This window comes from Somniosus microcephalus, chromosome 12, assembly GCF_052327205.1.
Source record: "Somniosus microcephalus isolate GS21.2 chromosome 12, FLI_Smic_1.0, whole genome shotgun sequence".
In the NCBI taxonomy this organism is placed as follows: domain Eukaryota; kingdom Metazoa; phylum Chordata; class Chondrichthyes; order Squaliformes; family Somniosidae; genus Somniosus; species Somniosus microcephalus.
In genome coordinates, this window is record NC_140998.1 from 76,420,231 (window position 1) to 76,430,755 (window position 10,525).

The 10,525-nt window shown below is 49.9% G+C and overlaps 1 long non-coding RNA gene across 1 annotated transcript; it reads left to right on the forward strand.

Annotated features, from left to right (window-relative positions):
• The first annotated feature begins 2,170 nt into the window (after positions 1–2,170).
• On the forward strand, positions 2,171–10,298 carry LOC147109327 (uncharacterized). The gene is made up of 3 exons (XR_015080424.1): positions 2,171–2,539; positions 7,806–7,863; positions 10,182–10,298. It is a non-coding gene; the product is annotated as an uncharacterized LOC147109327 (long non-coding RNA).
• The last annotated feature ends 227 nt before the right edge of the window (positions 10,299–10,525 follow it).

Consider the following 10,525-nt stretch of genomic DNA (forward strand, 5'->3'; position numbering starts at 1 on the left):
ACTTGACAATGTGGACAATTGCCCAAGTATGTCCTAGCCACAAAAAGCAGTACAAATCTACCCTGGCCACAATGCCCTACTAGACTCCTCCCAATCATCAGTAAAATGATGGAATTCATTATCAATAGTACCATCAGCAACACCTACTCACCAATAACCTATTTGCTGATGCTCCGTTCAAATTTGGCCAGAACCACTTGGCTCCAGATTTCATGACAGCCTTGAACTAGGTGTGGAGACGGGCTGAATGCCAGGGGACAGGTGAAAGTAAACATGGCAATTGACACTTGCGCCACATAAGTACCCAACAATAAAGATCTCCACGAGAAGAGGCCCAACCATGTCTCCTGATCTTAAACACATCCACTATCACCAAGCCCCTGCTATTGACCAGAAGCTTAACTGAACCAGAAATATCAACAACTTGGCTACAAGAGCAGGGCAGAGGCTGGGTACTCTTTGAAAAGTGGTCCACCTCCTGAATCCTCAAAGCCTCTGCACCATCTACAAGGCTCAAGTTAGGAATGTGATGGAATACTCATCATTCACCTGGATGATGCAGCTACAACAACACTCAAGAAACGCGACACCAACCAGGACAGACGGACAAATAATCCGCTTGATTGGCATCCCTGCCATTGGACTCAGTATCTACCACCTACGTTACTGGTGCACTGTGGTTGGAGGATGTATGATCTACAGGATGCGCTGCAGCATCCCAAGTTTACTTCAACAGCACCTTCCACTTTGCGACCTATACCACTAAGAAGGACGAGCAGCAAAATTATGGGAACACCAAGTTCCTCTCCAAGTCCTCCTCCAAACCACACACCAAATTGACTTGGATATGTAATGTTGGCCCTTCACCATTGCTGGGTTAAAGCCCTGGAATTGCCTAGCCAACACCATTGTGAGAGCACCATCAACATAAGGACTACAGCGGTTCAAGGAGGAGGCCCTCTACCACCTTTGTAGGGCAACAAAGGATGGGAAATACATGTGGCCTAGCTAACGATACCCACATCCCGAGAACAAATAAAGAACAATCCCTTTCCTGGTTCTGTTTACTCTCTACCACAATGTGCACAAGTTATAAAAGTGTACATTACATTCCAAAAGTGTTTGATAGTCTAACCTTATATGGACTCTACAGATTAGCTCACAGCTTCACATAAACATCATTGCAGTCAGGGTCAATTCACAACCTTTGTGTTGTATTTGCACTGAGATGAGCTTCCGACCACACATCCCCGCCATCACTAAGACCGCTTAGTTCCATCTCTGTAACATTGCCTGACTCCGCCCTGTCTCACCTCATCTGCTGCTGAAATCCTCATCCATGTCTTTGTTACCTCTAGCCTTGACTAGTCCAACACACTTCTGGCCGGCCTCCCATCTTCCACCCTTCATAAACTTGAGATCATCCAAAACTCTGCTGCCCGTGTCCTAACTTGTGTCAAGTCCCATTCACTCATCACCCCTGTGCTTGCTGACCTACATTGGCTCCCGGTTAAGCAACGCCTCTATTTTTATAATTCTTATCCTTATTTTCAAATCCCTCCATGGCCTCGCCCCTCCCTATCTCTGTAACCTCCTCCAGCCCTACAACCCTCCGAGATATCTACGCTCCTCCAATTCTGGCCTCTTGCTCATCCTTGATTTTAATCGCTCCAACATTGGCGGCTGTGCCTTCAGCTGCCAAGACACTAAACTCTGGAATTCCCTCCCTATACCTCTCTGCCTCTCTACCTGTCTTTCCTCCTTTAAGACGCTTCTTAAAACCTACCTCTTAGACCAAGCTGTCCTAATATCTCTTTATGTGGCTTGGTGTCAAATTGTGTTTGATAACGCTCATGTGAAGTAGCTTGAGACGTTTTACTATGTTAAAGGCACTATATATATGCTAGTTGTTGTAGTAGATATCCTATGGCTTTGCTCACGTTGAGTCAGAGGATTTTCTGTTCTATAATAATAGGGATATTTAAACTGTATGTGGCATAACATCAAGGTCACTGATGTACAGAGACTGAATAAGTCAAATTCAATTTCTATTAATTGGTATTCTGGGATTCATCCTGGGATTTTTGGAATATAATTCCACAACTCTGTCCATTATTCTATGAAAAATGTAAATGAGTGGTCTTTATTTATATATATATATATATATATATTGTTATTGTTTACCTAGTATTTAGTTTTTATCCCTTACCATTTTTAAAGCTAAGAATACAGAACAAGATGGAATGCAAGGTGCACCAATTGAAGATAGACTCTTTCAAGAGGTGGAGTGTGAGGGGCAGGACTTGCACCAGTCCAAGAAGGGGCATCTGGAGCTCAGTTCAGGCTGAAGAAAATTTGCCAGCAATGGGGATAATTATCTTTGGTATTTTTTTAATTTTCAGGACCATCTTAAAGCCCAGAATGGGAACTGTGTTGTTCTCGGTGGCAAAGGGTTTATTCGGATGAACCTGGCGGAATTACTGGGAAAGCTGGAGAGCACCCCCAGACAAACCCCCAAAGCTTTTCTTCAACTACACAGGTGGGCTTAACAGGCACTCATCTGCCCGAGCGCAATTAGTGGGGGAACTTAAATGGGGCAGAAACGCTGCAGATACGAGTTATAGAATCATAGAATGGTTACAGCATGGAAAAAGGCCATTCGGCCCATCGAGCCCGTGCCAGCTCTCTGCAAGAGCACTTCAGCTATTCCCACTCCCCCGCCCTTTCCCTGTAGCCCTGCAAATTTCTTTCCTTCAGATACTTATCCAACTCCCTTTTGAAAGCCGTGATTGAGTCTGCCTCCACCACCCTTTCAGGCAGTGCATTCCAGACCTTAACAACTCGCTGCGTAAAAAAGTTTTCTCTTACGTCGCCTTTGGTTCTTTTGCCAATCACCTTAAATCTGTGTCCTCTGGTTCTCAACCCGTCTGCCAATGGGAACAGTTTCTCTCTATCTACTCTGTCCAGACCCCTCAGGATTTTGAACACCTCTATCAAATCTCCTCTCAATCCTCTCTGCTCTAAGGAGAACAACCCCAGCTTCTCCAGTCTATCAACGTAACTGAAGTCCCTAATTCCTTGAATCATTCTCGTAAATCTTTTCTGCACCCTCCCTAAGGCCTTCACATCCTTCCTGATGTGTGGTGCCCAGAATTGGACACAGTACTCCAGTTGGGGCCGAACCAGTGTTTTATACAGGTTCATCATAATTTCCACACTTTTGTACTCTATGGCCTAGAAATTGAGTTTTGGCGCAGCCAGGGCTTTAGCGCCGGAAGTTAGTGCCGGAGCTAAGTCGCGCTGGTCGGGCCCAAAATTCACCAATTCTGCGCCCAAACGGCTGCCGGCGCTGCTGAGAGCTGTTTGCGCCTGAAAACTGGCGCTACGCGCTGAATATCGGCGCTATTCCGGCGCTGCGGCGCCCGCTGCGGTGCGGCAGGTTCGGGAAGTGCAGGCCTCCTCCTTCCCTTAAGGAGGAGCTGCCTGCACCCGGCCGCGGCCCGCGAAAATCTTTTTAAAAATGAGCCCGGCACCTCGGACAAGTGCCGGGCTTGCTTCTGTTCCGGGGGGGGGGGGGGGGGGGGGGAAGTCCGGGGAGGGAGCTGCGGCCAGGCGGCCGGCGGGAAAGCGGCCGGCCGCCGCGGTGCCTTTAATGCGCCGGCGCAAAGTCATGTAAGACTCTGTTACCAGAGTCTTAGTTGCGGCTGCCACGGGCGAGGCGGCCGCAACTGAATTTCGGCGCTGGGGCCAGTCGGCATGGCAACCGGGACGCTGCGCACACCGATGACGTCATCGGTGCCGGCGCAGCGCTACCGGTCTACCGCGGCGGAAGGGCCCCAGGCAATTTCGGCGCCGGCGCCAATTGCAGCGCTAGGCCCTCTAGCGCCGCAAAATCGGCGCTAAGGGCACTGAATTTCTAGGCCATTACCTCTATTTATGAAGCCCAGGATCCCGTAAGCCTTTTTAACTGCTTTCTCAACCTGCCCTGCACCTTCAATGATTTATGCACACATACCCCAGGTCTCTCTGTTCGTGCACCCATTTCAGGATTGTACCATTGTACCAGGATTGTACCAGCAGCGCCTATATTTCTTGAGGAGGCTGAAGGGATGTAATCTGTCACCCCTGATCCTCTCTAACTTCTACCGCTGCACTATAGAGAGCATCCTGACAAACTGTATCACGGTATGGTACGGCAGCTGTAGCTCCCATGACCGGAAAGCCCTGCAGCGGGTAGTCAAAACTGCCCAACGCATTACCGGCACCTGGCTACCGACCATAGAACATATATATCAGAAACGCTGCCTACTGAGGGCACGGTCCATCATCAAAGACCCTACCCACCCCAGCCACAGTCTGTTTGCCCTCCTACCATCTGGAAGACGCTACAGATGCATTCGCACCCGTATGACCAGATTTAGGAACAGCTTCTTTCCCAGGGCTGTCATCCTACTGAACTCCACAAATAAACACTAAAGCCTGCACATCTGCCGATGCACTTTATTATGGTCATATTTATGCTAATATATATGTACAAATGTATGTTGAAATGTTTAAGTGTCCTAATCCAAATTGTACACTCTCGGGAGCCGCAAGCCTACATTTCGTTGTACTGCACTTGTGCACTAACAATGACAATAAAAGTTGATTTGATTTGATTTGATTTAGTCCTCTCCTCATTCTTTCTACCAAAATGTATCACTTCACACTTTTCTGCGTTAAATTTCATCTGCCACATGTCGGCCCCTTTCACCAGCCTGTCTATGTCTTCCTGAAGTCTATCACTCTCCTCCTCACTGTTCACTATACTTCCAAGTTTTGGGTCATCTGCAAATTTTGAAATTGTGCCCTGTACACCCATGTCCAAGTCATTAATATATATCAAGAAAAGCAGTAGTCCTAATGCCGTCCCCTGGGGAACGCAACTGTATACCTTCCTCCAGTCTGAACTACTTCACCAGTACTTTCTGGCCTAGAAATTGGCCTGAGGCGCCCAAGCGGCGCAAAGTTCGCCTGGGCACTGGAATTTGCGCCGCGATCGCCGCAAATTCAGTTGAAGTGCCCCTAGAGGGAGACGGGGCACGGCTCGAGGCGCTCTGCGTCCCTCTTAGGGCGCTGAAAGTGAATTTCACAGCGCTACGTGCCGCAACGCCACACGCTGCGGCACGGCACGCTGCGGTACTGCAGGCCTTCCTCCCACTGTTAAGGGGGAGGGGCCTGCAACAGCGCGAGCCCCGATCGCGAGTGCCGGCAAAAGAGCCCGGCACCAAGGAGAAGTGCCGGGCTCTCGGGGAAACAGCCGGCAATGCTGCGGGGGGGGGGACCAGGAGGCCGGGGACGGAGGTGCTGGCAGGCGGCCGCTGAAAAAGCGGCTGCCCCGCACCTCCACCTTAAATTGCGCCTCTGCCGGTGCAGCAAGGCCCCGTGAACTGGGCGCGGGTAGCGAACGGTGCTACAGCGGCGTTCACTACCAAATATCACAATCGGGGCACAAATGGGGCGCTGCGCACACCGATGACGTCATCGGTGGCGGCGCAGCGCAAAAGGCTAACGCCACCATTAGCGCCCCTGCTGAATATCATGGGAGGTGCAGCCACTGGCGCTACAGCCACTGACTGCCTCTTTAGGCGCTAACAGGTGGCGCTACTCACCCAATTTTTCCCCCTCTGTCTCCTATCACTTAGCCAATTCCATATCCATGCTGCCACTGTCTCTTTTATCCCATGGGCTTCAACTTTGCTGGCAAGCCTATTATGTGGCACTTTGTCGAACGCCTTTTGGAAATCCATGTACACTACGGCAACTGCATTATCCTCATCAACCCTCTCTGTTACCTCATCAAAGAACTCAAACAATTTAGTTAAACATGATTTGCCTTTAACAAATCCGTGCTGGCTTTCCTTAATTAATCCACAATTGTCCAAGTGACTGTTAATTTTGTCCCTGATTACTATTTCTAAAAGCTTCCCCACTACCAAGGTCAAACTGACTGGCCTGCAGTTGCTGGGTTTACCTTTACATCCTTTTTTGACCAAGGGTGTAACATTTGCAATTCTCCAGTCCTCTGGCACCACCCCCATATCTAAGGAGGATTGGAATATTATGGCCAGTACCTCCGCGATTTCCTCCCTCAATTCCCTCAGCATCCTAGGATGCATCCCATTCGCTCTTGGTGACTTATCTACTTTAAGTACAACCAGCCTTTCTAATAGCTCCTTTTTATAAATTTTTATGTGTGCTGGAGTTCCAACCTCCCCCTGGCCGAAATTTGTAATGTCTGGTCTTTAGCAGTAGAGGGAAGGGGGATTAGGTTTTAGCTGCAATTGGTTACAGTCTTACTCTTTGGTAGCAATGGGGGCAGTTCATGGCTTTGGTAGCACTGGGGAAAGTCCTGGGGTGTGGAAGCAATGGTGCGGCGGTCCTGGAGTCTGACGGTATTGCAGTGGTGCTGTTGTAGTTTGGCAGTATCAGCGTCCTTTGATTTGGCATCACTTTGGATCAGAACCAGGAATTTGGCAGAACTGTGCAAGGTGAACCCAAGGTTTGGTTCACTGATGAATTCCTGATGTCTGTCAGTAGTGAAGGTCGGGAAAAGCCATGGATCTGCCAGTACTGGATGTGCCACAGGTGGGGGACAGTGTCTGCTACCATTGGATGGTGGGGAGGGGATCCCAGTGTTTGACAGCACTGGATGGTGGGGAGGGGATCCCAGTATTTGACAGCACTGGATGGTGGGGAGAGGCCCCCAGTGTCTGACAACACTGGATGGTGGGGAGGGGACCCCAGTATTTGATGGCACTGGATGGTGGGGAGGACCCCAGTGTCTGACAACACTGGATGGTGGGGAGGGGACCCCAGTATTTGACAGCACTGGATGGTGGGACGGGGGCCCCCAGTGTCTGACGACACTAGATGGTGGGGAGGACCCCAGTGTCTGACGACACTGGATGGTGGGGAGGACCCCAGTGTCTGACGACACTGGATGGTGGGGAGGACCCCAGTGTCTGACAGCACTGGATGGTGGGGAGAGGCCCCCAGTGTCTGACGACACTGGATGGTGGGGAGGACCCCAGTGTCTGACGACACTGGATGGTGGGGAGGACCCCAGTGTCTGACAGCACTGGATGGTGGGGAGAGGCCCCCAGTGTCTGACGACACTGGATGGTGGGGAGGACCCCAGTGTCTGACAGCACTGGATGGGGGGGAGAACCCCAGTGTCTGACAGCACCAGATATGGAGGGGGGGAGATGCCAGTGTCTGACTGCACTGGATGGGGGAAGGACCCCAGTGTCTGACAACACTGGCTGGGGGGAGGACCCCAGTGTCTGACAGCACTGAGTGGGTGGGGAGAGGCCCCCAGTGTCTGACGACACTGGATGGTGGGGAGGACCCCAGTGTCTGACAGCACTGGATGGTGGGGAGAGGCCCCCAGTGTCTGACGACACTGGATGGTGGGGAGGACCCCAGTGTCTGACAGCACTGGATGGGGGGGAGAACCCCAGTGTCTGACAGCACCAGATATGGAGGGGGGGAGATGCCAGTGTCTGACTGCACTGGCTGGGGGGAGGACCCCAGTGTCTGACAGCACTGAGTGGGTGGGGTGGGGGTGAATGCCAGTGTCTGACGGCACTGGGTGGGACAGGGTGGGGGTGGGGAGCGCCAGCGTCTGCCACCACTGGATGGGGCTCCCCAGTGTCTGACCACAATGGGTGGTGGTTTTCTAAAGGATTTTCATAATCATTGAATTTTGTGTTTGTGATTGGTTCTTGAACATTTATCTCTGTGTCTGTCTTTTTGTGTTTCAGTTTCTCCTTTTGTGTCACAGCTATAAAAAAAATTTAAATGACATATTATCAACAAAAGGTAGGTAATAATTAGAGCTCTCAAAATTCAACTCATTTTGTTTATATGTTGAGAAAATAACTCAGTTGAATATTAGGGAAAGCATTGTATGTGTGTCTCTCTCTGTGCCTGACAACTGTTAATAATTAGTCTGTTTATATTTTCTATCCATCAACAAAGTCCAGTTGTTAATTAGAGGCCGTTCTAACATAACACTGGTGATAATCAGAGATAATGAGAGAAAAGGGAAGAAGAAAGGGAGAGGGAGGAGGAGGAGGCAGGAGGCAAGTGCGATGTTTGCAGTGTGATGGACTTGCATTGGGCATGAGATATATATAGTTTATATATAGCTCACCTCCTGCTCCACTAGTGTTGTTCACTGATTAATCCAGAACACTGGAACAGTCAGGCGGGGAATGTACATGGAGCCAGAGAGTAGAAGAGTCAGGTGAAGTAGAGATGTAAGTAGCTGCGAGGCCTGAGGTAGGGTGCGTCTCGAGCTATTTGATAACTGGGAGTGGCAATGCCTGGAGCTTGATGTGGGCAGGGGCATTCTTCAGTTGATACCAGGAGCAATGGTATTCCTGGAGTTGAGACTCACAATGCAGGCCTTTCTGCTTTTTTCCCCATTTCCTGTATTCCTTTTTCAAGAGGCAGCTGTTTTTTTCCACTTTTGTTGCCTTCACTTTTCAGCTTTCCCTTTGATTATTTTTATTGTAATTTTTCTGCTTTTAGTTGGTTCTTTCTTTTTTTTATTTATTTACATTTTTTCCCCCTTTTCATTCCATTAGTTCTCTACTTACGTCATTGTGTAGCTTTATGCAGGCACCGTTTTCTCTTAAATGTTGGGGAGTGAAGGAGAAGCATTTGAGAAGAAGCAATGCGGGTAGGGGGCCAGTGAAACACTCAGGCCAATGCAGCAATTAAGGCAGAAAGACATGAAACACTTGGGGCATACAGTCGATGAAACACTCGGGGCATACAGTCGATGAAACACTCGGGGCAGGCAGTCGATGAAACACTCGGGGCAGGCAGTCGATGAAACACTCGGGGCAGGCAGTCGATGAAACACTCTGGGCAGGCAGTCGATGAAACACTCGGGGCAGGCAGTCGATGAAACACTCGGGGCAGGCAGTCGATGAAACACTCTGGGCAGGCAGCCAATGAAACACTCGGGGCAGGCAGTCGATGAAACACTTGGGGCAGGCAGTCAATGAAACACTCGGGGCAGGCAGTCGATGAAACACCCGGGGCAGGCAGTCGATGATACACTTGGGGCAGGCAGTCGATGATACACTTGGGGCATACAGTCGATGAAACACTTGGGGCATACAGTCGATGAAACACTTGGGGCAGGCAGTCGATGATACACTTGGGGCATACAGTCGATGATACACTCGGGGCAGGCAGTCGATGAAACACTCGGGGCAGGCAGTTGATGAAACACTCGGGGCAGACAGTCGATGAAACACTCGGGGCAGGCAGTCAATGAAACACTCGGCAGACAGTCGATGAAACACTCGGGGCAGGCAGTCGATGAAACACTTGGGGCAGACAGTCGATGAAACACTCGGGGCAGGCAGTCGATGAAACACTTGGGGCAGACAGTCGATGAAACACTCGGGGCAGGCAGTCGATGAAACACTCGGGGCAGGCAGTCGATGAAACACTTGAGGCATACAGTCGATGAAACACTTGGGACATACAGTCGATGAAACACTTGGGGCATACAGTCGATGAAACACTTGGGGCAGGCAGTCGATGAAACACTTGGGGCAGGCAGTCGATGAAACACTTGGGGCAGGCAGTCGATGAAACACTTGGGGCAGACAGTCGATGAAACACTCGGGGCATACAGTCAATGAAACACTTGGGGCAGGCAGTCGATGAAACACTTGGGGCAGGCAGTCGATGAAGCACTCGGGGCAGGCAGTCGATGAAACACTCGGGGCAGGCAGTCGATGAAGCACTCTGGGCAGGCAGTCGATGAAACACTTGAGGCAGGCAGTCGATGAAACACTCGGGGCAGACAGTCGATGAAACACTTGGGTTAGGGTTTGGTGAAGTGCGGAGTGGCTGACTGGTGAACCAATTGTGGCAGGGAGCGGCAAAAGACTCAGCCAAGCAGCTGGCAAAAGGCTAGGACAGCTGGCAAAAGGCTCGAGTGGGTGCCATCTGTTGAAATATTCAGGTGGTTGGCCAGCAAAAGTCTCAGGCGGGTGGCTGGCTAAACATGCAGAGCAGGCAGGCAGGCTAGGAGGCATTTAACTTTCTTATATTTGTCTGGCATTTGGGATGTGCCTCCCAGTGAGTGAGGACAGGCCTTTTTTTTTTTAAAGACAAGTAATGGATCTTCCATGGCACTGGCCAGGGCTGCACCAGGAGACAAGAAAACAGTTACAGCCAAACTCAAACCTCAGGCCTTAAGTAGAAATACATTTCCGACAGGAGTCAATCTTATAGGTAAGTTTAGAATTCTACACGTTTATTCTATTATAAATTGTACTTACTGCTTGTGTGTAGTTGTCTGACTGAGAAACCAAGATGGCAAGCAAAAAGCTCTTTATAACAACAACAACAACTTGTATTTATAGAGCGCCTTTAACGTAACAAAACGTCCCAAGGCGCTTCACAGGAGTGTTATAAGACAAAAAAAAATTGACACTGAGCCACATAAGAAATG